The sequence below is a fragment of the Danio rerio genome, chromosome 14 (genome assembly GCF_049306965.1).
Source record: "Danio rerio strain Tuebingen ecotype United States chromosome 14, GRCz12tu, whole genome shotgun sequence".
NCBI lineage: Eukaryota > Metazoa > Chordata > Actinopteri > Cypriniformes > Danionidae > Danio > Danio rerio.
The window spans coordinates 48,976,497-49,002,500 of record NC_133189.1 but is presented as its reverse complement, the minus strand read 5'-3'; the positions used below and the strand labels follow the sequence as shown (position 1 = coordinate 49,002,500).

At 33.0% G+C, this 26,004-nt stretch overlaps 1 protein-coding gene across 8 annotated transcripts in view; it reads right to left on the bottom strand.

Moving 5' to 3' along the window:
- Positions 1 to 26,004, bottom strand: part of si:ch211-170a17.1 — an 829,907-nt gene that overhangs the window by 198,186 nt on the left and 605,717 nt on the right. The window lies entirely within an intron of this gene.

Genomic DNA, 26,004 nt, shown 5'->3' with positions numbered 1-26,004 from the left:
CCAGAATAAGGTCTGGTCCTTATTTTGCACAAGAACAGCCCACTTAGGAAGAGTTGGTGAATTTAAATGCTGTGGTAGTTTATGTACTTTCGGGAAAAAAATAAATAAATAAATAAAAAAACTAAAGAAAAAAGATGTGTACCTAATTTAGTCCTTAGTACATGAATTGTAAGTACGTTGAATGTTATTATAACACAAAAATAAAAGATAAAATAAAATGACTTATAAATAATAAGTAATTATAAAATTATAATAAATACCAAAAATACAAGAAAATATTAAATTAAATTAAATGCAAAAAATAAATAAATAAATGGCACTTTTATATGTACCTTAAGTAAACTAAAAGTGTGTGGTATTAAAAAAAAAAATAATAATGAATTAATAAATGACACATTTAAAGTTCCTCAAATTTTCATGCTACTATTACATTTAACAATTATTTTGGTAAAAATTAATAAAAACAAAACAAACAAACAAACAAACAAACAAACAAACAAACAAACAAACAAACATAAACTAATAAATAAATAAATAAATAAATGACAAAAGTTCCTCAAATTTACATGCTATTATTACATTTAACAATTATTTTTGTAAAATAAATAAAAACAAAAATAAATAAATAGATAAATAAATAAATAAATGACACATTTAAAGTTCCTCAAATTTACAGGCTATTATTAAATTTAACAATTATTTTTTGGTAAAATAAATAAAAACAAACAAACATAAACTAATAAATAAATAAATAAATAAATAAATGACAAAAGTTTCTTAAATTTGCATGCGATAATTATATTTAACAATTATTTTTATAAAAAAAAACAAAAAAACAAACAAACAAACAAATAGATAAAGAAATAAATGACACATTTAAAGTTCCTCAAATTTGCATGCTATTATTGCATTTAACTGTTTTTTTGTTAAAATAAAAAATAAAAACAAAACAAAACAAACAAACAAACAAACAAACAAACAAACAAACAAACAAATAAATAAATGGACACATTTAAAGTTCCCCATCATTAAACCGCTGAGAAGTACCACAGTGTCGCAAGTTTAATGACGTACAAAACGGAATGTCTCAATAAATCCGATCTGCCTGTTTACATGATAGTCGCATTGTCACAAATCCGGTTTATTTCCACATATGATGGAGGCCTGAAACCGATCTCTGAATATCCGAATGCATGTGTTTATTCATGATTACACTGTCATAGAACAGATCCGATCTGTGTCACATGTGCAAAAATTTTTTATTTTAAATTAACTGGCAGTGTAAACGGGGCCTTAAACACAATATATGACTGACTTACACATTACCTGGCTCTGCGATACATCAGCCTTCCTGTTTCCAAAGTAATCCCACATAAAATGCTGACTTTTTAGTACCAAGTCCTGTGCTAAACTCATCATCCCTGTTTATGCAGTCTATTCAGTCTGTGGATCTCGCCCTCTGTTTAGGTGCTATATTTAGAAATCATCCAAACCACAATTACGATACAACTTCAATCAATCGCACAGCCTCAATACCAAAAGTGAAAAAATAAAAAATAATAAAAATGAGTAAAAGTAACTAAATTTCACCCCAGTGAACAGCAAAAAAGAGCAAACTATTCAAATCTTAAATTCTGCTCATTGAAAAGTGATAAACGCTGATTATTTCCCAGACCTTACTATAAAAATATAATGAATACTGTAACGGATAACCACCGGGGGCAGGGCAGCGTGAGAGAAGATAAATAAAGTACTAAATTGCTTTGTCATTGCTTTTTATCAGTCCTCACAGTCCGCCATTCATATCTCTACAATCCACCGGGGAGAAACTTCAGGTACGTTATCCAGACATGAATCATAAACCTCCACATTAATACACTTCCATATTCCATTTGAACCCTGTAAGGACTCTTCAATTTAGCTTTTTTTCCCCCTTACAGCCTGCGTGCGATTGTACTGGCTTTTAATGGAGCCATTTCTCACTGCTGGAGGAATGGCTGTGATTTGGGCTTGGTGTTGTTTTACTGCATATTTAAGTTTTAGAAGCTTTATGCTGAAGGTTAAAAAGCATTTGAGAAAAGCAGAATACAGCATCGTTTGTTTCTTTCTTTAAATGATAGATCTTGTAAATGCTGAAAACAACGGCAAATGTTTGTTTATGAGGCCATTTAGTGAGGTCATTACTTGATCGTTGCCTAAGGTCCGATGGCAAAAAAACCAGGGGAGCGTGAAATTTGAAAGTTTTATCTTACTGAAGCGTAGAACACAAACGCCTCGGGTTTCAACCAATCATGAGCACTATTATAGAAGCAACATTTAAATCCTGAGGTGATGATGGGATGCTTAACCGAATTCTAAACTGTTAATACTATTAGTATTGAAAATGAGGAGTGGTTTAGGAGTTCTGCATGGACAAAATAAGAAGATATAAAATAAATGATAATATATAATTATTAATTTATGATATTCCTTCAGGCTTAGTCACTATTTCATCAAGGGTCGCCACAATGTAATGAACCGCCAACTATTCCAGCATAGGTTTTATGCTGCAGAAGCTCTTCCAAATGCAACCCAGTACTGGAAATACCTATACTCTCTCATTCACACACACACACACACATTTATACACTACGGCCAACTTAGCTTGTTCAATTCACTTATAGCACATGTTCTTTAGACTGTGGGGTAAACCGGAGCACTCTGAGGAAACCCACACCAACACGAGGAGAACATGAAAATGCCACACAGAAATGCCAACAGGCTTAGCCGGAACTCAAACCAGCAACCTTCTTGCTTTGAGGTGACGGTGCTAACCACTGAGCCACTGTGTCGCCTAATATATAATTCTTGTTCTTCTTCTTATTCTATAATACAATAATTAAATAATAATAATATATACAATAAAACACAAAATTAAATACATAAAAAGTACTTTTAAATGTACTTTAAGTATCACAAATTGACATTAAAAGGGTTCAATTGAATGAAATAAATAATTAAATGGCATATTTAAAGTTCCTCTATATTGCATGCTATTATTACCAAAACTGCAAAAAAAGTAAAAATAAATTAAAATTAATTAATTAAATAAATGAGAATAATTATTAAGTAACACACACAAAAAATGACACTTAAATGGACCGTAAGCATTTTAAACTGACATGCTGTTATTACCAAAAAGCGTAAAAAAAAAAAAAAAAATCAAATAAAAAAGTTAAATTAAAATGAATGAATAACTAAATGGCATTATATAATTAAATAATTTAATGTTCATGTATGCTATTATTTTCAAAAGGGCAAGACAATTATCAAAAAAAAAAGAATAAATTAAATAAATTAAAGCTAAATAAATTAAAATGAATAAATGGCACATTTAAATGTACATTTAGTATCTTAGTGTAAAAAAGATCAACTAATATCGAAATAAATAAAATTAAATAAAACAGGAATAAAAATATTAGACACAAGTTGTTTAAAAGATAAAAAATAAATAAAATAGTTATTAAAATTATTAAATAAAAACACATACAATTTTAATACATAAATTATATTTTTAACGGTACCTTAAGCATATTAAAATGACATGCTATTATTACCAGAAGAATAAAACAAAGTATCAAATAACAAAGGTAAGTTAAATTTTATTAAATAAATAACTAAATGGCGCATTTAAAGTTCTTCAAAATTGCATTCTATTATTACCAAAAGTGAAAGAAAATTATTTAAAAATAATTATAATTATAATTAAAAAAATAAATAGTACATTTAAATCTACCTTATATTTGTATGTATTATTACTAAAAATGAAAATAACTAATATCAAATATAAATGAAATTAAGTTAGGTTAAATTATACATTTAATAAGAAAAATATAATATTTAAAAAAAAATGTAATATATAAATGGCACTTTCAAATGTACCTTAAGTATCTTTAATTGACATGATATTATCTGCTAAAGTGTAAATTGAATACATAACTAAATGGTGCATTTAAGGTCGTCAAAATTGCATGCTATTCCAAAAGTGCAAGAAAAAGACAAAAAACAAACAAACAAACAAACAAACAAACAAACAAAAAAGTTAAATAAAACTAAATAATTGAATAAATAAATAGCTTAAATGGCTCAGATGTGCACATTATTATTACCAAAGGTATACAAAAAAATCTAATAAATAAATTAGATTAATTAAAATTAGAACGACTTCTGCATTAAAAATGATTCAATAAATAAAAAATACATTAAAACAATTATTAAATAATATTAAATTAAATATAACACAAAAATGACAAATAAATAGCACTTTTAACTGTACCTTAAGCATATTACAAAGACATTATTATTATTAAAGACTATTATTACCAAAAGTGTAAAAGAAAAAAATCAAATAAAAAAAGTTTACTCAAATTTAATAAAACAAATAAATAAATAAACGGCACATTTAAAGTTCCTCAAAATTGCATTCTATTATTACTAAAAGTACAATAAAATGATCAGATTTGCTTGTTATTATTGCTAAACTTGTAAAATAGCAATATTTAAAAAAATAATTTAAGTTAAATTGAATTAAACATAAAATGCAAGAAAATGAACAAATAAAATAACAAAATTGAAGTTAAATAAATCTAAATAAATTAAATAAATAAAAGTACCTTAAATTTTTATTAAACAAAAGTGTAAAAAAAAGATCAAATAAAAAATAAAATAAAATAAGATAAAGTTAAATCAAAAAAAAAAAAAAAAAAAGATACATACAACAACTGAGAAATGAGGGAGTTGTTTAGACTTCTGCTTTAAACAACAACAAAAAAGAGGTTCAGTTCTGGACTCTGCACTGTGACAAAACTGAGTATCGGCATATAACACTGAGAGATGAAAAGCCTGTCTATAAATTGGCTTTCTACTCAGGCAAAAGTTATACTTGCTGCGAAAGGCTGTGAATTATAATAATTTGAAATCATAATTGAGCCGTGTATTGAAAATCAATGAAAATGTTAAATTATCGCATTCACAGAGAGACGCATGGGTGCATTTCAACAAGAGATCTGGCCTTGAATTTTTTTTTCTCTAAAAGGACAGCTTTCTAGTGTGACAGAGCCAGAGAGAGAGGAATAACAGTAAATTGTGCTGGTGCTTTTCCGGTAACTGGACTGAAAAATTGAATTTAATGTAATCAGTGTTCGTCTACTGCTACTGCGAGTGCTTTTACTGTACATGGAAATATACTTTTTTTTAGTATTTCTTGAATTACTTGTATAAGACCCTTTGCATGTGTGCTTTCTTTCCAAGGCCAGGCACTGCAGACCACTTCTGAACATCCATAATAATAATAATAATAATAATAATAATAAAAATAATAATAATAATAATAATAATAATAATTTAATAAATTAAAATTGTATTATTATTATCATTCATTTTCTTCATTAATTTGCCACGGTGAAATGAATCACCAACTTATCAAGCATATTTTATACAGCGGATCCCCTTCCAGCTGCAACCCAGCACTTGGAAACCCGTACACACTCATTCACACACATACACTAAGAGCAATTTTAAATTTTAGTGTCTACCCAATTCATCTGTACTGCATGTCTTTGGACTTGTGGGAGAAACCGGAGCACTCGGGGAAACTCACGCAAATGTGGGGAGAACATGTAAACTCCACACAGAAATACCAACTGACCCAGCCGAGGCTCGAAGTGACAGCACTATCTTCTGCACCACCGCATCGCTCTATTATTATTATTATTATTATTATTATTATGCACAGTCTTTTAGTATATTAGGAGATGTAAGTTTACTTTAATGAAAATGTGAGATTTATTTAAGTAAATATTAAATAAATATAAAAAATATAATAATTTTTGTTTTATTTTATGTATTTTTTTCCTTTTTATGTATCGATTCGAATATTTTTTTTATAAACATTAGATATTTTTGTTGATATTTTGATATCTGTCTAGATTATTTAAATGACCTTTAATAAACTTTTATTTTGAGTAACACTATTTTTGCTACAGTTTTAGTATAACAACCCTGGTGTTTTTTTCATATTGTTTAAATCTAACTAAAATGAAGGAAAACAGTTAATGTTATTTGCTAATATTTCCTAACATTTTAAATGACTATGTAGAGTAGTAGTAGTAATAATAATAATAATAATAATAATAATAATAATAATAATAATAAATATTATTACTATTATTATTATTATTATTATTATTATTATTATTATTATTATTATTATTATTATTATTAGTATTATTATTATTATTATTGTATACAATCTTTTAATATATTAGGACATAATAGGTTTCATAAAAAGTTTTTTCCTCCATTTTAAGTAGAATAAAACAATTTGTAACTGGTTGTTATACTGTTAACTATAATTGTAGCAAAAATAATTTTGTTGCTCAAAATACAAGCTTATTAAAGGTAATTTAAATAAGCTAGACAGATATTAAAATATCAACAAAAATGGAATAATACATAAAAATAAAAAAAACATAAAATAATAAATAAATTATTAATATTTTATATGTATTTAAATAAATCTCACATTTTCATTACAGTAAGCTTAAAACTAAAAGTACAAAGAATCTATGACATTAAAATCAAAGTGACAAAATATTACAAACAAAAATTTAACTAATAAATTTAAATTACATTTAAAATTAAAATAAATAAATAATAAACACACACACACATTTGTTTTTGTGAATTGTGGGGACATTACATAAATTTCTATTGTTTTAATACTGTACAAACTGTATGCCCCTCGATGCTGGAATCAGCTTCCAGAAACGATCAGATGTGCTCCAACATTCGGCACATTCAAATTGAGACTGAAAACACATCTGTGCCTTTACTGAATGAGCACTGTGCTATGTCCGACAAATCATACTATTATGTTTTTCTTTATCTTTTTCATTCTTTTCTAACCTGTTTTAACACATTTTAATCTGTTTTAATCAGTTTTATTGTTTGTTTTTATGTTCTTAAACTTTTTTACTCTTGTTTATGTAAAGCATGTATGAAATGTGCTATATAAATAAACTTGCCTTGACTTGTACAAACTGTATTTTCTATTGCACTAACCCCACTCTATCCTTAAACTGGTGGTCTCAAACTCAATTCCTAGAGGGCCGCAGCTCTGCATAATTTAGCTCCAACTTACAACCTGCTTATTAGTCCATAGTAGTCCTGAACACCTTGATTAGTTGGATCAGCTGTGTTTGATTAGGGCTGGAGCAAAACTTTGCAGAGCTGTGACCCTCCAGGAATCGAGTTTGAGAGCTATGTACTAAACCCAACCATTACAGAAAACGGGGGACAATTTCACTTTCTAAAAAAAAATAATAATCATTGTGTGATTTATAAGCTTTTTGAGTAATGAAGACATCAGCAATGGCCTACACAGCAAAATATGGGGACCCAAAACAACTCTATGGGTGTTAATTTCAACCCTTTGAAAGTGTCTCATGGGGTCCACTCAAAACAGACTTAAATCAACACTTTCAAAAGGGTTGGCACATTGACACCGAAGAAAGGGTTAATTTTAACTCTGGGCAGAGTTAAAAAATTTAACTATATTTAACACCGCCTGGTGTAATATATTGTTATTTTATTCAACTCTCTTGAGTGTAAAAATGGTAAAAAGGTCAAATAGACTGTAAATTACAAAAGAAAAAACATTTTATTTGAAAACATTCACCACTTCAACAATTCATTCAGTTTTTAAAATGCAACAATGTCAAATATGCTTTAAATGTTTTATTAGTACAGACAGTATCAACAAAATATGTATGACCAGTGCTCAAAAAGGCTGTTTCAGTCCTTTGGTCCAAACTTGATGTTTCATCAGAGCAATTTGAAAGTTCAATATAGCGTCACTCATAGTTTTCTTCTGAACTCATAGTTTTCTTGTGAAATTACATTTTAAACAACTTGGCGTGCAAATCTTTCACTTCTGGTGTTTCCTTGGTCCTCCATATCAAACACAGCAGTTTAAATGAAGGTACAAATGCTGTAAACTTGTGTGAAAACAAACTGGAGCTAGGAAATCTCATCAAGCATGTCCTGTGAATGAAGTGCTTTCCAGCCACAGGATGTCCTTTATATCCATGACGATGTACAGTAGTAGCTGCTGATCGCTCGTCTGGTGGTTCCTGATGCACGGATATAGGGCGATGCTCATCTAAGAACTCTTCAAGACTCCAGCATGACTAAGAAAAATGTTTGAAAACAAATTGCAATCAAATTCTATGATATATTTGAAAGAACATTTAAAGTAAATGAAACATTCAAGAAATCTAAACTCACCTTTTGAAAATCTTCATGATGATCCACAACTTGACTCTCCCAGCTGGTTGATGTGACAGGATATGGAAAAGTAGAAAAAAACACATACATCATTGTTGGATCTCCAAAAACAATTAGGTTAACCACTATGACTAGAACTGGAAAAACAGGCAGCTGTCTGTCCAGAATCCTCAATTTAACACAACACTTGGAGCTAAATTTAGAGGAGCTTAAAATCTTTTATATCATTTAGTGATGCTGACTTCCCCAAAATATTGGCCACAGTGTAAAAAATATTCATAAACTTACAGTTTTCTGTAAGCGTGTGCGTGCGTGTGTGTGTGTGCGCGTGCGTGTTTCTTTACCAGATTCAACTTGTTAGGCCCTTTCAGGTCCAGTATTGACGCCACCTTTCCTGGAGTCTAGCAGATGTTTCAGGTCCAAATATAATCTAAAATATTAGGATAAGCAGAAGAGGAAAAGTGCAAAGCAGAGCAAAACATTATTTAAGTAACAGTTCACCCACAATACAAAACTTATCACCGTCATGTCATTTGTTATTCTCTAATGCTCTAATACCCTCTTAGCTTATTGTGAAACAAATACAAAACTTTACCAAACATACCTTCATTATTATCACCACATATGACCAAGAAGGTGTGCTTGGTCATTTCACCAACTCTGGAAATACACCATCCGTCTCTAATCAGCCACCGTCACAGGGTCTTGTGTTATTGTATAGAGAACTGTGGCTGTTAAAAAACAACAACACATTAGTATCAAACACATATGCATAACCTTCAGATAAAAGAGATAAACATCACAAAATATGCCTCACACTTTTTCAGATATCTTTTGATTCAGATGTTGATTATTGATAATAAATCTACAAATCAAACTTGTATCATCATTAGGCTGCTCAAATATGTATCAGTTGATTAATTTTACAGACAGGTGGCTGTTTACAACGCACTAAATTGTCTTTAATAAAAAGGAAATGTGTACAGTACATGCTAAGTTTAGCCTATAGTTTTAAGCACAATATCATGTGGGAGAAAAAGCTTGACTAAGATGTTCCTGACTACAGAAATAGCCTAACTTACTAACGTCAGACATCCCGAGTTGGGAAAAGTCATTTTCGGGGGATACAGAGTTGATTTGCGGGAGGTAACGTTAGCGGGAGAGATGAGTTGCGCGCGACGTACCGAAAGAGCGGTGGGGGTGACTTGCGTGCGACGTACCTGAAGAGCTGGGAGGGATGCGGTGGAGAGGGGTGTGCAAAGTGTTTAATGACCGGGCGGGAGACGCGCGATTTCCAGGAGATTATCATTCATTTGCGGGCATCTACTTGGGCATCTGGGAGTCTCTGTGCATTTGCGGGATAACGTAAACGTTAGTCCCGCAACTTCCGGGAGACTTCTGTAACGTTAAATGTCTGATAAAGTGCAAACGCGGTCATTTAAAGACATTAATGTTAACATTCCGACTTTAATGGTTGTCAACACTTAATATAATTCAAGCGTAACTGTTACGTTATCACGCGAGTCTATGGACTAACGTTATATGGACGGCCACGAATGAACCAGTTTAAAAGAGCTGCGGTGTTTAAAATAACCAAATTAACGTACACGAATAACAAACAATCATATGTTTCAGTCAGGAAGCCTTTTACAAGTAAGCATATGTTCATTTACTCACCAGATATGTTTTAGAAACTCCAGAGCTCATGGAAACCGTCCTGTGTTGCCGTTAGCATCCAGGCAGAGTAGGCTAGGCTGCTCCGGGGATTCCCTCGCTAGTTTGCTTCAAATTAAAGGAGAAGTGTCGATTTTATTTTTCAGATGGGTAACAACGCACAAAATAGCATTAAGCGTGACAGAAATGTGTTGAACATGTACATTTGATGTTTTTATGCACTATGTATGCGTGAGCATATATAAAAACATTCTTGAAAAGAAGTCGATAGTAATGCAGTTAAGCTAGATACACAAACGACCATGAATGAACCGCAGAAGTTTAAAATTGTCACTCTATTCTAAAGTTATTAGCTTAACAATATGTTTACAACTGTATTTCCTTAAAGAAAGTCAGTAAAAATACCAACATTTAGGTAGTTTGACTCACCAGTTGCTGTTCTAAACCTCAGATGGAAAATGGCGTCTGGAAAATTCTTCAGTGATTGGGGCTGCATGAATTCCCGGATGTTGGAAATAACTCCACCAAGTGTAGAAAAGATAACTCCTTGATTTCGCACTGAATAAAATCAATTCTAACTCTTATTATATTCATTTATCAAAATCTAACTCTTTAACATCAACACTTTACTCTGAAATGCTTCAACACCGAGAATTTAACTCTGATGAATTTGCTGTGTAATAAATCACTATCTTCATGTAATACCCGTGTCATACCTATGCATGACATAGCTATGCATTTTTCCCCAGTGTATCTTATTTCCTCTTTCTAAAGCTACTTTTCAATTGACCTGTCTTCCCCTGAAACACATGATGTTTGTGTATGGTCAGGGGTTCAATTTTGCTGCATGTAACAGTGCTATAACAAATAAAGGCTTATCATCATTATACAGATGTGTGTATATCACAAAAACACACACACAACACAACAAGCACATCAGTTACTCAATGAACATGAAATAAACCTGCTACTAATTTTCACTCATTCATAAAAACAATACATATGGTCTGCTGTCTTATTTAATTTCTCCACCCATTATGTTCCACTGACATTTTAGATACTGACTGTAGAGGGCGGTCTGCATATTCATAATGATGCACACACACACACACACACGCACGCACACAAGCACACACACACACACATACACCCTAGAGGTGCTGGAAGCGGCTGCATCTTCATCTTTCCATCTGGTGGAGTTTCAAGAGGAGACTCGGTGATCTGTGGTCAATCTGTAGTGACAGATGCTTCTCAACAACTCAAACAAATGCAAACAGACAGAAAACATACACATGTATACAGCAAGAAACTGACTGAAGTGTGCAGTATCCACACAGCTCTCCTCAAGGGTACACGCAGCAGTGCTTTAATTGGGAAAATAGACGCCACTGAAAGCAAGTGTTTACAGAACTGATAGAGTAAAGCTAGAGCTGCAGGCTTCACCCGGACTGCCATCCGAGACAGCGCCAAGTCACGGTGTTTACAAGCTTCTGTAATGAATCATTTCAATAAAAGAGATTTAAAAGAACACTCCACTTTCTGGGGGAAAAAAAAATTTAAGCAACTTTGAATTATTGAGATGATCTGCTTTATGAATCTGGTGGGGGCACTTTTAGCTTAGCTTAGCATAGATCATTGAATCAGATTAGACCATTAGCATGCTCAAAAAAAAAAGAATAATTTTCCTATTTAAAGCTTGTCTCTTCTGCAGACCTGTTGGTAAAAGCGTGCCTTTTTTCAGCTAACACTGATGATAACAAGCTAAATATGAAAGACCATTTTTTTAAATAGTGACTTTTAAAGAAACACTCCACTTTTTTGGAAATCGGCTAATTTTACAAGTCCCTTTGAGTGAAACTGTTGAGTTTTAACATTTTTGAATCAATTTAGCTGATCTTCAGGTCTGGTAGAAGCACTTTTAGCTTAGCATAGACCATTAAATTGAATTAGACCATTAGCATGCTCAAAAAAGTTTAGATAATTTTCCTATTTAAAGCTTGACTCTTCTATAAAACTGTTGGTAAAAGTATGTTTGTACAGCTAACAGTGATAATAGCAAGCTAAATATGAATGGCCAGTTTTGTTTTTAGAGTGACTTTTAAAGAAACACTCCACTTCTTTTGGAAAATGATTATTTTACAACTCTGCTACAGTTAAACTGTCAAATTTTAACATTTTTGACTCCATATAGGTGATCTCAGGGTCTGATGAAAACACTCTTAGCTTAGCTTACCTCAGCAAAGATCATTAAATGGGATTATACAATTAGCATGCTCAATTTTTTTTAAAAGGAGAAAAGGAGATTTCAATAATTTTTTTATATAAATCTTGACTTCTGTAGTTACACTGTGTACAAAGGCTAAGCTAAACGTGCTCCCACCAGACGTGGAATTCGACTGAATAGACTCAAAAATGTAAACTCAATACTTTAATTAGTTTTAGGGGACTTGTAAAATGAGCCTATATGTACAAAAAAAAAAAAAAAAAAAAAGTGAAGTATTGCTTTAAAAGCCACTATAAAAACAAAACTTTTTTTTTTTTTTTTTTGGAGCATGCTTATGGTCTAATCTGATTCAATGATTTATGCTAAGCTAAGCTAAAAGGGCTTCCACCAGACCCAGAGATCAGCTAAATGGGTTAAAAATATTTTAAACTCACAGTTTAACTCTAGGGAAGCTGTGAAATTAACCTATTTCTAAAAAGTGTAGTGTTTCTTTAAATGTCACTACAAAACAAAACCGTGTATTCATGTTTAGCTTGTTATTATCAATGTTAACTGTAAAAAAAAACCTCAAAAAAGAGTTTTACTTTTTTTTTTTTTTTTGTAATCGTACATGCAAGAGGAGACAAATAGCTTTCCTCAAAAACGGGCTGTAGCATTATTGGCTTTTGAACATCACAATGCAATTGCGGTGCTGGAGCACGTAGCAACAGCCAACTCCACTGCTGCCCCACAGGGCCCAGGAACTTTTTAATCTAATTAAAACAAGCTGAGAGACGAGTTGAAAGATAAGGTCGCCACAGGGAAATGGAGGAAGAGTTTGCCAATGTGGGTCTTTTCCTGAGCCTCCATGACATGGAGTTATCGGGCTTTGAGCATGTGCAGTATATAGCACTGGGACCGAGCCACCAACACTGACAACAGTGGAGCGCAGGTGGGACTGACTGTCAGTGGCTGAGACGTGTTGACTGACAGGGTAATTAATCACACAGTTTGGACAGAGAAAAAACCCAAGGCCAAAGACGGCAGCTTTCCACCTTTCAACAGTAAACCCTTTGTTTTTTTTCTGTTTAGAACAGCAAACATATAAAAAATATAAATAAATAAAAAAAATCCAACATTCTGCGAGTATATCAAAGCATAGTTCACTCAAAATGAAAACCCCACCAAAACAGATACTTTGAACATTCTTCAAATTATCTTCTTTTTTATCTTTGCCTGTTTAAAACCAGTCAGATAATTTTTTTTTTTCCGGTAAGCTCAAAAGAAGATGTTTAGAAGATTGCTGGAAACCTGTAACCCTTGACTTCTACAGTATACCCCCCCCCCCCCCCCCAAAAAAAAAAAGATACATCGAACATTCCAATATATCTTCTTTATATTTACTTGTTCAACACCAGTTAGTTTTTTTTTTCTGTTGAGCTTAAAAGAAGAAATTAAGAAGAATGTTGAAAACCTGTAACCCTTGACCTCCACAGTACAAAAAATTATCTTCAATATGTTCTACAAAAAAAAACACTAAAATAAAATAAAAATAAAATAGTTAAAATAAATAAACAAACAAAACAAAAAACAGTAAACGAACGAACGAATAGTAAATAGTTTTATTTATTCATTCATTTAATCATTTTCCTTCAGCTTAGTCTTTATTTTAGTAGTCACCACAGTGGAAGGAACCAACTAAATAAATAAATAAATAAATAAATAAATAAATAAATAATAGGAAGTCAATGATTATAAGTTTCCAACATTATTCAATATATATTCTTTTGTGTTTATCAGAATAACAAACAAACAAACAAACAGATACTAGGAAGTCAATGGTTGTACATTTCCATCATTCTTCAATATATCTTCTTTTGTGTTGAAAATAATAAATAAATAAATAAATAAATAAATAAATAAATAAATAAATAAATAAATAAATAAATAAATAAATAAATAAACAAACAAACAAACATACTAGGAAGTCAATGGTTATAAGGTTCCAACATTCTTCAATATATCGGCTTTTGTGTTCAACAGAACAAACAAACTAACCAACTAACTAACAAAGTGATACTAGGAAGTCAATGGTTATAAATTTCCAATATTCAAGATATCTTCTTTTGTGTTCAACAGAATAAATAAAAAAATAAAAATGAATAAATAAAAAAATAAAAATAAATAAATAAATAAACAAGCTAGGTTAAAACAACGAAATGTTGAGTAAATGATGATAGAATATTGATTGTTTGTGTGTAATATCACTTTAATAAGTCAACTCTTAAATCTTACATGTCATTAGGGTTAAATATACATGTATTGTTGCACTACTCCTGATATGCTTTTGAAATGTACAGTACAGAGAGACAGATTCTGATTTAACGAATCCACATATATAATATGAAATAAAACCAAATTTAAAATAAAATTATTTTTAGTTTTTGTTACTTCAACATTTGCAAACAATGCAAAACTGCAAAACTGCAAAAATGCAAAACCTCTGTCCTAGAGGGCCGGTGTCTGGCATAGTTTAGCTCCAACTTCCTTCAACACAGCTCCCTGGAAGTTTCTAGTATACCTAGAAAGAGCTTAATTAGCTGGTTCAGGTATTTTGGAACTAAAATATGCAGGACACCGGCCTTCCAGGTCTGAGTTCATTTGTAGACATATTAATAGTAATCTAAATTAAATCTACGTTAACTGAATCATATTTAAAGAAATGTGATTCTGAAGCATACCTGATTAAATATATTGGAGCATTCATTCATTCATTCATTCATTCATTCATTTTCTTTGGCTTATTTAGGCGGAATGAACAGCAAACTTATCCAGTATATGTTTTACAAAGCGGATGCCCTACCAGCTCCAACCTAGTACTGGGTAACACCTATACACTTTCATATGGACACACATACACTACGGCCAATTCAGTTTATTCAATTCACCTATAGCACATGTCTTTGGGCTGTGAGGGAAACTGGAGCACTTGGAGGAAACCCAAGCCAACACAGGGAGAACATGCAAACTCCACACAGAAATGACAACTGTCCCAGCCTGGGCTAAAACCATACTTTCTTGCTATTACGCGATAGTGCTAACCACTGAGCCACCGTGTCGCCCTATCTTGGAACAAAATTTTAAATAAATATTTCAAGCAAGCACTTTTACACCAAGTAATCAAGGAGAATATATGGTATATATCTATTTATTTCTAATTAATGTTGCCCTATGCTTTCATACAGTGCTGGAGAGACATTTACTTCACTTTCACAAGCATATTTACACTTTCACCCCCCTAGTGTGGGACAAAACCTGACAACACCATTGGGAAATAATGTGCAGCACAAGCTGTTGTTGCAGACATTCGGGTTACACACTAGTTCATAATTGACATCATGCTTCTTGACCTCCTGGCTGCTACAGAAAACTGCAACCTACATGGACTTTTTTCCCTATTAGAAGTATTTTAATGAGGCTTTGTCTCCATTCAGGAACTCCAGTGAGCCATTACTATAAGGGTGCCATTAGTTTTTTTCTTTTAGCCATTTGATTTCCATTTACCCGGCACTGTTGGAGAACACAGGACCCACATATTCTATCCGTTCCATCCTCAAATGGGGCAGCTTGACTCCACTGGCTCTCAGTGAGGTCACGTCCTCTGCTTAAAACCATAGAAAGAAACCATTTCCCCCTAAGGAGTATAGAATGACAGATTTAGTGAACTAGAGGAACTCTTGTTGTTTACTGCGGATGCTGGCAAGGCTTATCCATTAGCTGTGCTGTACCGCATGCGAGGTTAAGGCATAGTTTCATTATGGGAGGACAGTCAAAGCACACGTTGTTCGGACTTTGAATAAACAAATAAATATGAATTGCGCATACTGCATGCTTCTTTGTACAAATTTACATCAAGGAATAACACCGCGTAAGAGTTTTCAACATGCAGCATATCAGTGTGTAATCATTTTTAACACCCCAACCATGTTTAAGTTGTCATTTTTACTTGTATTCAAAACAGAACAAGAAAACTTAATGAGTGGCACAGATTATGATGGATTTTGTTACAAACAAATATGTCCAGGCTTAACAAGTTTTATTTTCCACAAGTAAATTACACACTATTTATAGGATATATTTACATATTAAAATAAAAGCATTGTAGGTACACTATTTTAACTCATCGGGCTCTATTTTGACGGTCCATGCGCAGAGCGCAAAACGCAGGGCGCAAACGCTTTCAGGGCGTGTCAGAACGCATTTTTGCTAATTTACGGACGGGAAAATCCGCCTTGCGCCAAGGCGCATGGTCTAAAAGGGTTGAGTTTATTTTCTTAATGAGTTATAGGTGTGTTTTGGGAATAAACCAATTAGAGTCTAATCTCCCATTACCTTTAAAAGCCAGTAGCGTCGCGCCATAAGCGCATTCGCTATTTACAGGACGCAAAGTAAGTCTAAGTGGAAAAACTGAGCATTTCAATAGCAAACAGTTAACAGTTTTTTTTTAAACAGAAAACTGTTAAACAAAGCATCTACTGATTTGAGAATGAGAGATATTGGATCACTTTCACTTTTGCTCTTGGATAGGGAAACGTTTACGCACAGACATCAATTAGTCTATAAATACTTAATTGCGTTTGTTAAGCGCAAATATTCGTTTCAAAACTATTTCTAAATTCAGTTCTAATTTCCAGCAAACGAATAAATGAACAACAAAACCGAAGTGTGCTCAAAAACCTGAGTTATATCCTAAAACACATGCTGTGCCCCTTAAGGTCTAAAACCTGACAGGTGGGCAAATCTAAGCTTGTTTTTAATAAAACAAATATAAATATGGATATAATAAATAATACTGCTTATAATAATAACATTATACAAAAGCAAATTGTTATAAATGAACTGAAAAAGCCTCCTGAGATGAAGAAGACATAAAAGCAGTGATTTTTCATATTTATGTAGGCTAGAAAATAGTATGTTTTGTAATATTTTAATCCTTTATATTTATATTCTATATCTATTCTTATTATATCCTATATATATCCTTAATATTTACATTTTTTCATATGTAAAGACATTTGCCTATTGCTCTCTTGTGCGTATTAAGCAGTGCGTAAGCGAGGCGCAACTCTGCGCCGGAGTTTACACCGGGCTTGTTTTGGTCTAATGAAAAATCTATTTTAGTTTCTCAAAATAGCGACGTGCCAGCGGTCCAGAACGCCTATGGGCGCACATCTGAGCGCAAATGCATTTGCTATTTAAACAGCGTAGCGCAACGCCTCAAAACGACTCTTGCGCCAAGCTGAAACTACCAAACAGGTATTGCGCCGCGCCTTGCGCCCCATTGCGCCGGGTGTATGATAGGGCCCATCAACTGCTAAAATGGTTTGAAATTTTTTATTTGATGAGAATGAGATAAAAGGGCCATGACCCCCCTCACTTTCCGTTCAGGTCTAAAGATGCATTATAATGGGCGTGGAGCCAAAGAGCTTACAATAACCAAGAGGCGACACTCTATAGAACGTTACATTGCAACAGCAGCGCCCAGCAACAGCCCCATATTCCGCCATTTTGGAGTGAAAGCGATCGGCTGTCCATTGGATCTTATTGCTGTCACTATGGCAAACAGTTGCTTTGTTTTTTATTTATTTATTTAAAAAGTGCATTAAAGCTGAGATACAACCCGAAAGACGACAATACAACACTTACTCTCAACAATCATAAGCACTTGTCATAGTTTAATTTACAGATTTGTAATATGCTGTTGTTCAATTGGAGTGTTCACTACAAAATAGCCGCGCCACCTAGTGGCTGTTTCCCAAATTGCACTAGAGTGTTGCCTCTTGGTAATTCTATGCTCATTGTTGGAGCTCCGCAATCAGAGGCAGGAGTGGGTGTGGCCAGCAGAGCAGGGAAGAAAAAGGGGAGCGAACAACTGTTATCAGTCGGCTCACAAAATGAAACACAAACCTTGAAGAGACGTATGACTTTATAGTTTACAAAAAGTTAAAATGCAAATAAATAAACAGTAATTTAATGCCCTGCTACATTTGTTATTCGTAATTTGATTTACACACAACCACAACTTATATCATTATAAAGATAATCACGTTCATAAACACTATAAATGAGGACTTCTCCCTCAATCCCCTGGTCTGAATGCAGACTCAGTGCAGCAGGTCTCTTGCCCTGCCTATTTCAACCATTAGTTGCTGGTAATCTAGAGGATCAAGGCAAACAAAGCAGCACGGCGATGTGTCTTAATGTGAATGAACTCCACTGATAAAGGACAACGTCCGCCATTCTCCGCCATACTCGTACTGCTCTCCTGACAAAAATGCTTGCTGCACACAAACAGCTTTGCTATATCGGCCCTGACAGGATCGTGGGGAAAAACATGCAACACACCCCGTGGATCATGGAAACAAACACATACGACCCTTCATGAAAGGCTGTGTGCCTAGGGTCCGTGGACGCAGTCTCACCCAGTCATCAACATAAGGTTTAACAGCTTGGCACTGGCAGTAAATAATGGCAGGTCTGCTTATAAATAAATAAATAAATAAATAAATAAATAAACATCTGGGAAAAAAGGTTGGTAACATCTTAAGCTGACATACTTACACATGTACTTACTACAGTGATTACAAGGAATTATGCATAATTGCATGTAACTAACCCTAAAACTAACCAACATACAACCCTATTCTATAGTAAGTACAGTAATATTATTCAGTAGTTAATGAATAGCTACATTGGCTTAAAGCAGGGTTCATACACATTTTTACTACTAAAATGTTATGACTTTTCCACGATTTTTCATGACCTAATGTTTCATCTACAACCTATTTAGTTTAAATTAAGGTTAATATCTACTTAACATATATTTAAATAACGCTTACACATACAGTAGCACTAGGGATGTAACGGTATTGTAAATACCGTCATACCGCAATATTAATTTTTTTCGATATTACCGAAGTCGCATGACTCGGTAAAACTATAGGTCTTCTGAGAAAATTTGCTCAGGCGAATGAAGCGAACGGGAGGTAGCGAAAACTACAATTCCCATCAGCCCATGCTTGACCATCATCCCTTGCGGTCTGTTGTCGCTACAGATCCAGTAATGCGGAAATGGAGTGTGCTGCTAGAAGCGGGGATTAAAAAGAGCTGGAAAACCCTAATGTGGGTGTTGTCGCCGCGCGCGTACTGAATAGCGGTGTTGTCGCGCGAGTTCTTATCAGCTGTGTTGTCGCGCGCGTACTGAATAGCGGTGTTGTCGCGCGAGTTCTTATCAGATGTGTTGTCGCGCGCGTACTGAATAGCGGTGTTGTCAGCACACTTTTCAGATTGATGCAGACATGAGACCTCTATCTTACTCATGGTTTGTCCTCTCAAGTGGGGGAAAGACAATGCACAACGTTACCCACTGCTGTCAACCTGGGCCAAGTCATATCTCTCTTGTCCCAGAAACCTCAGTCCCAAATGAGAGGGTTTTTTCTGTTGCAGGGGACATTGTAAATGCCCAGAGATACCAGCTTTTACCAGATTATATTTATATGATAATTTTCCTTTAAACCCATCTCTATTTAAGTGAGTGAGTGATTAAATGTTGAATGTGATGAGTTTTCAACAATACCAAATTGAAACTTTATTTTTTTTACATGGTTTAATATTTTTTTGTTATTAAAATTGAAGTTCCTGTTTCAAAGCTTACAGATAGATGGCTAATTTGTATGTCATTGACACTTTTGGCACTTTTTTTGAGTATTTTCCTGTAAATGATTTAATAAACACCGTACCGTGACATTCATACCGAGGTATTACCGTACCGTGAAATTCTGATACCGTTACATCCCTAAGTAGCACTGATAATATACAGAGTATATTATGGCTGACACTTTGTGGAGAATCTTTGGGGATTTTTAGCATGCAGAGAGGACACTTCTGATGAGGGCAAAGAGGACTTTAACAGACACCACAAGTTCATATTCTTACGATTTTAGAGGCGTCAAAGCGTACATATAGAAAAGGTATTTTTGCAGGGCAGCAGCTAATATCTTATTTTAATATCTACTTAACATATATTGAAATAACGCTTACACATACAGTAGCACTGATAATATACAGAGTATATTAGCTGATAATATACAAGTATACAAAAATTTGTAATTTCCATAACTTTTCCCAAACTTTGTGGGTTTTCTGTTTTTTCAAAACTTTTCCAGGCCTGGAAAATGCCTTGTCGAAATCATCTCACTTTTCCAGGTTTTCCATGGCCGTATGAGCCCTGTTAAAATAAAGTGTAACTAAAAAGTTAACTGAGGACTAATGAGATTAATTCTCAAAAAGTAAACTGTCAGCTTTAAAACAAATCTCTTGGGAATGCCTGTTCTATCAGGCAACAAAAGTTCTGGATCTTTTATGTGGATCAGAGCAGCTGCTGTTTCTCATTGCTTTTCAAACCCATATGTGTGTTGACACTCTGGTACAATGCGCACTTTTCATATCCATGCACTCGTGCAATGGAAATGACATCTAGCCACAAATATCTCTGAGGCATGGGACATCACAGACGATTCAGTGACAATGAGAACACAATGAGAAATATGTGTTGAGAAAGCACTTTATGACCCTCGTGCTGTTTTGCTTGGAAAAAGGACATCAGCAGGCACATGGGTGTATAAAGATGCCGCCACAGGCCCTCATTAAAGTTTCCCGTGTGGTGGATGCGCCCATTGGCCTTTCATATTTATTTCCCCTTTTTTCTGTTTACGGAGCTCTATGGTTTCTGACAAAGATGAACCTGATGCTACTGGTCTTATTATTATATTATGCGTTTATACACACCTATATATAGTTCTGTATAAATATATAATGTTCGTGAGCTTTTATATGGCAATTTGACTCCTCAATTTTTAATATATGGGCCTGAAAGAAACACTTTGTGGAAAATCTTTGGGGATTTTTAGCATGCAGAGAGGACACTTCTGATGAGGGCAAAGTGGATTTTAACAGACATCACAAGTTCATATTCTTACGATTTCAGAGGCGTCAAAGTGTACATATAGAAAAGGTATTTTTGCAGGGCAGCAGCTAATATCTTATTTCCGAATGTGTAAAGAGCATGTGGTTAGTTTTATAGGCTTGATTTGATAACTAGGTTATCATCAGTTAAAGAGCTAAATCATTATTTTCAGTATTATTTTCTCAGTTAATTTTTTTGAATGACATCTATAATAGTGTTCACTTATTTATTTGATAAAATTGTTATTTAATTCTATAATGTATTTGAAATTTTACATTTAATTTAACTTGTTTTGTGTTTATTTATGTTTTTTTATTTACGATTACAACATTTTTTAAAATCAATTAACAGTTGTTATGCATTTAGTGGTGACTAACGAACGAACGAACAAACAAATGAACAAATGAGTGAACGAACGAACAAACGGAAAAATGAACGAATGAATGAATGAACGAGCAAGCAAATGAACGAACGAACGAACGAGCGAGCGAGCAAATGAACGAGCAGGAGAACGAACCAATGAAAAAACAAACGAACAAATTAATAAAAAAATTAATTAAATGATAAAATAAAGATATAAGAGGGAATGTTTTTTGTTGACTAGATGTAAAATGTAGATGTAAATATGTTAAAATATGTAAAATTCAAGTAAACTTGACAAACTAAACTTGACTGTATTATTTTCATGCAGTTTTGATTCATATATAAAGCAAAATGTTTGATTCATTTTGAAAAAAATCTTTTGTTTTTATTTTTTCAATTAAAATAATTAAAATACAACCAAAATAATCATGATTATACATTTATTTTGATCCATATAATTGATCAACTGATCGAAATGTAATTTCAGTAGAGTGAGAATTTATTCTTATAAATATTCATTCATTCATTTTCTTGTCGGCTTAGTCCCTTTATTAATCTGGGGTAGCCACAGCGGAATAAACCGCCAACTTATCCAGCAAGTTTTTTTAATGCAGCGGATGCCCTTCCAGCCGCAACCCATCTATGGGAAACATCCACACAGACATTCACACACACACACTCATACACTACGGACAATTTAGCCTACCCAATTTAGACTGTGGGGGAAACCGGAGCACCCAGAGGAAACCCACGCGAAGGCAGGGAGAACATGCAACCTCCACACAGAAACGCCAACTGAGCCGAGGTTCGAACCAGCTACCCAGTGACCTTCTTGCTGTGAGGCGACAGCACTACCTACTGCGCCACTGCCTCGCCCTGTTATAAATATATATATTTAAAATATGTAAAATATAAAAAAATATGTAAAACGTTTAAAAAAATTTTTTAAATGTAAAGTATTCTTGACAAACAAAACCTGAATATTGTTGTTTGCATGCAGCTTTGGCTAATATAAAGCAAAATGTTTGATCCATGCTACCACTATTGAAAATATCTTGCAGTTGTTTTATATATATATATATATATATATATATATATATATATATATATATATTGAATGTCATATATTGTTTTGTCAAAATGTGAATACGTTTCTATATTATTTAAATGAGAATTTACTTTCACTTTTGTTCAATAAGTCAAACATATTTCCTGAAGTCAATAATTCAAATACAAGCAAAATAATCATGATTATAAATTTATTTTCATTCATATGTTTGATCAACTTATAGCCCTTCAGTTTTACATATAGCCCTAAAAATAAAGATTATAAGGAACGTTTTTGTTGACAAGTAAAATATAATTTCAGTAGAGTGACAATTTATGTTTATAAATATCTATGTTTAAAATATGTAAAATGTGTAATATATATATATATGTAAAAACTATGCAAATATCTAAAATAAATGTAAAATAAAATGTTTCTTCCATGCTGCAAACATATTGAAAAATATCTTGTAGTTGTTTTTTTTTTGTTTATTTTCATATATTTAATGTCATATATTGTATTCATATATTGTATTGTCAAAATTTTAAAATGTTTCTAAATAATTTATTTTCACTTTTGTTCAATACTGTAAATCAAACGTATCACAAAGTTAATAATTCAAATACAAGCAGAATAACCATTCATTTATTAAATCATTCATCTTCTTTTTGGTTTATTCCCTTTATTAATCAGGGGTTATCCAGCATATGTTTTACGCAACCGATGCCATTCCAGCCGCAACCCATCACTGGGAAACACCCTTATTATCCGTCATACACTCATTCACACACATACACTACGGCCCAATTTATATGTAATGTAGTGTTTGAAATGTAATAATTAATAATAACTACGTTTTAAAAAAACAAGAGAATTTTAACTTGTTCCTATGCAACTCTGTCAGTTTCTCCTAGAGAGAGAAAACAAACAAACAAACAAACAAACAAAAACTAACTCAGAATTTTAAAATATTAACTCACCCAAGACAGTGACTTTGTCTAGTAATTGAAATTTACAAGATGTTAACTTGTATTTAGATTTTTCTCTTCAAAAACTCTTCAAAATGTATATTTCACGATTATGACTAAATAACAACAACAAAACAAAATGTTATGTGCAAAAAAATGGATCCTTTGAGTGATCTTGATCCTTAACCCTTGATAACCTGTGTTTGGGATTGACATCTGTGTGTTAACTTAAAGAAGTAACTCTTAAATCCCCTTCTATAATCCTGCAAACACCAGCAACAGATAACAACAGCAAACATTCCTGCTTTGTGTTGCATATTTACAGGTGTCATTTTCATTTCAAACAATTTCAGGCATCACCTGCTGCTTTCATCCTCTTATATGTGCATTTTTCAGTCTCCTTCACCCAGACACTTAACAGTAGTGATGTTTCAGTCTCTAACTGCACAATACCCCAATTTCTGAGAGAGGTTGACAGCTCTAACATTAGCGACTGACTGGAAAAAGGCACATACTTCGTATCGTACGTATGCTGATGATGCAACAGACAACTAGCTGTCAACTGCAGTTCCATCTGTATTTTAACCAAAATGCAGGTGAAATATATGTGCTCAGAACCATCGGTTTTAAAACAGTTTAAAGATCTGCATATAAAAACAGTGGGCCTACAATGCTTATTATTTATTTTTTTAAATACTCAAATACCCTATACATAGTATGTGGAAAATAAAAGTTTGAACATCATTGTTCATGACGTAATCCATCATAACCTGTGCTACTTATTTAGTTTTCTTTTTCTGTGATAACCACTATACAGTACTAGTAATATGTGAAGTATCATTGACAACCTACAGTAAACATGACTGTTGTGTTATTTTCATGCAGGTTTGACTGATATTTAAAGCGAAATGTTTGATCCATGCTGTACTGTACATATTTAAATAAATACCTTGTAGTTTTTTTTTCCATATATTGTTCGTCTATATTGCCCATCCAATATTTGAATATGTTTCTATATTATTTAAATGAGAATTTATTTTCACTTTTGTTTAATATATCAAACATTCATTCATTCATTTATTTTCTTGTCGGCTTAGTCCCTTTATTAACCCGGGGTCGCCACAGCGGAATGAACCGCCAACTTATACAGCAAGTTTTTTACGCAGCGGATGCCCTTCCAGCCACAACCCATCTCTGGGTAACATTCACACACACATTCGCACACACAATCATACACTACGGACAATTTAGCCTACCCAATTCACCTGTACCGAATGTATTTGGACTGTGGGGGAAACCGGAGCACCCGGAGGAAACCCACGCGAAGGCAGGGAGAACATGCAAACTCCACACAGAAACGCCAACTGAGCCGAGGTTCGAACCAGCGACCCAACGACCTTCTTGCTGTAAGGCGACAGCACTACATACTGCACCACTGCCTCCCCCATAAATCAAACATATTTTTATTCATATATTTGATCATCTTGTAGCCCTAAAGTTTCTACATATAGCCCTACAAAAGTAAATTGAAATTCCTGTCCAAAGGATAATGACTTTGGTTATAGGATTCAAAAAAAGGTAATGATTCGCACTCAATTGCTTCGTACTGTTTTTATTATTTATTTTTCTTACATTTTACGGGTGATTAAAAGACAGACGTTTCAGCACAAAGCCTTCCTCAGTGTTTTATCCTATTTGGTTAATAGGATAAAACAGTACCAATGTTATTGTTTGTATCACTTTAATGTCGATGAAGCATATACATGGTAATGATCATTTCATTTTAAGTAATAAATGTCATCTGACCAATAGGAGCAAAGTAGATTTTTAGAAAGCCGGGAATTAGAAGGACCAGATCCATAAACAAACAATTTTAGATAATTTTAAACACTTTTTGTTTTTGCAGTCATGAAGAAAAATGTACATTAATATATGTACGTTAATATATCGGTTATTGGTCTCCAAATGTTGAGCTGGTTATCAGCATAGGTCAAAGATTCAATATCTGTTATTAGTATTGGTTAACTCCATTTCAGTTATAGTCATCAGTCAAAAAATCAATATTGATTATTGATATCAGACAAAAATTCCATATCGGTTATTTTTATCGATCAAAATTCCATATTTGTTAACATTATCAGTCAAAACTTTCATATCGGTTATTATTAATGGTCAAAAATCCATTTTAGTTATCATTATCAGTCAAAAAGTCCACATTGGGTATTATTATTGGTCAACATTCCCTATCAGTGATCGTTATCAGTCAAAGATTCAATATTGATTATTATTATTGGTCAAAAGATCTATATCGCTTATTGTTATAAGTTAAAAATTCCATATTGATTATTATTATCAGTCAAAATTCCATATTGGTTATTGTTATCAGTAAAAAAAAACA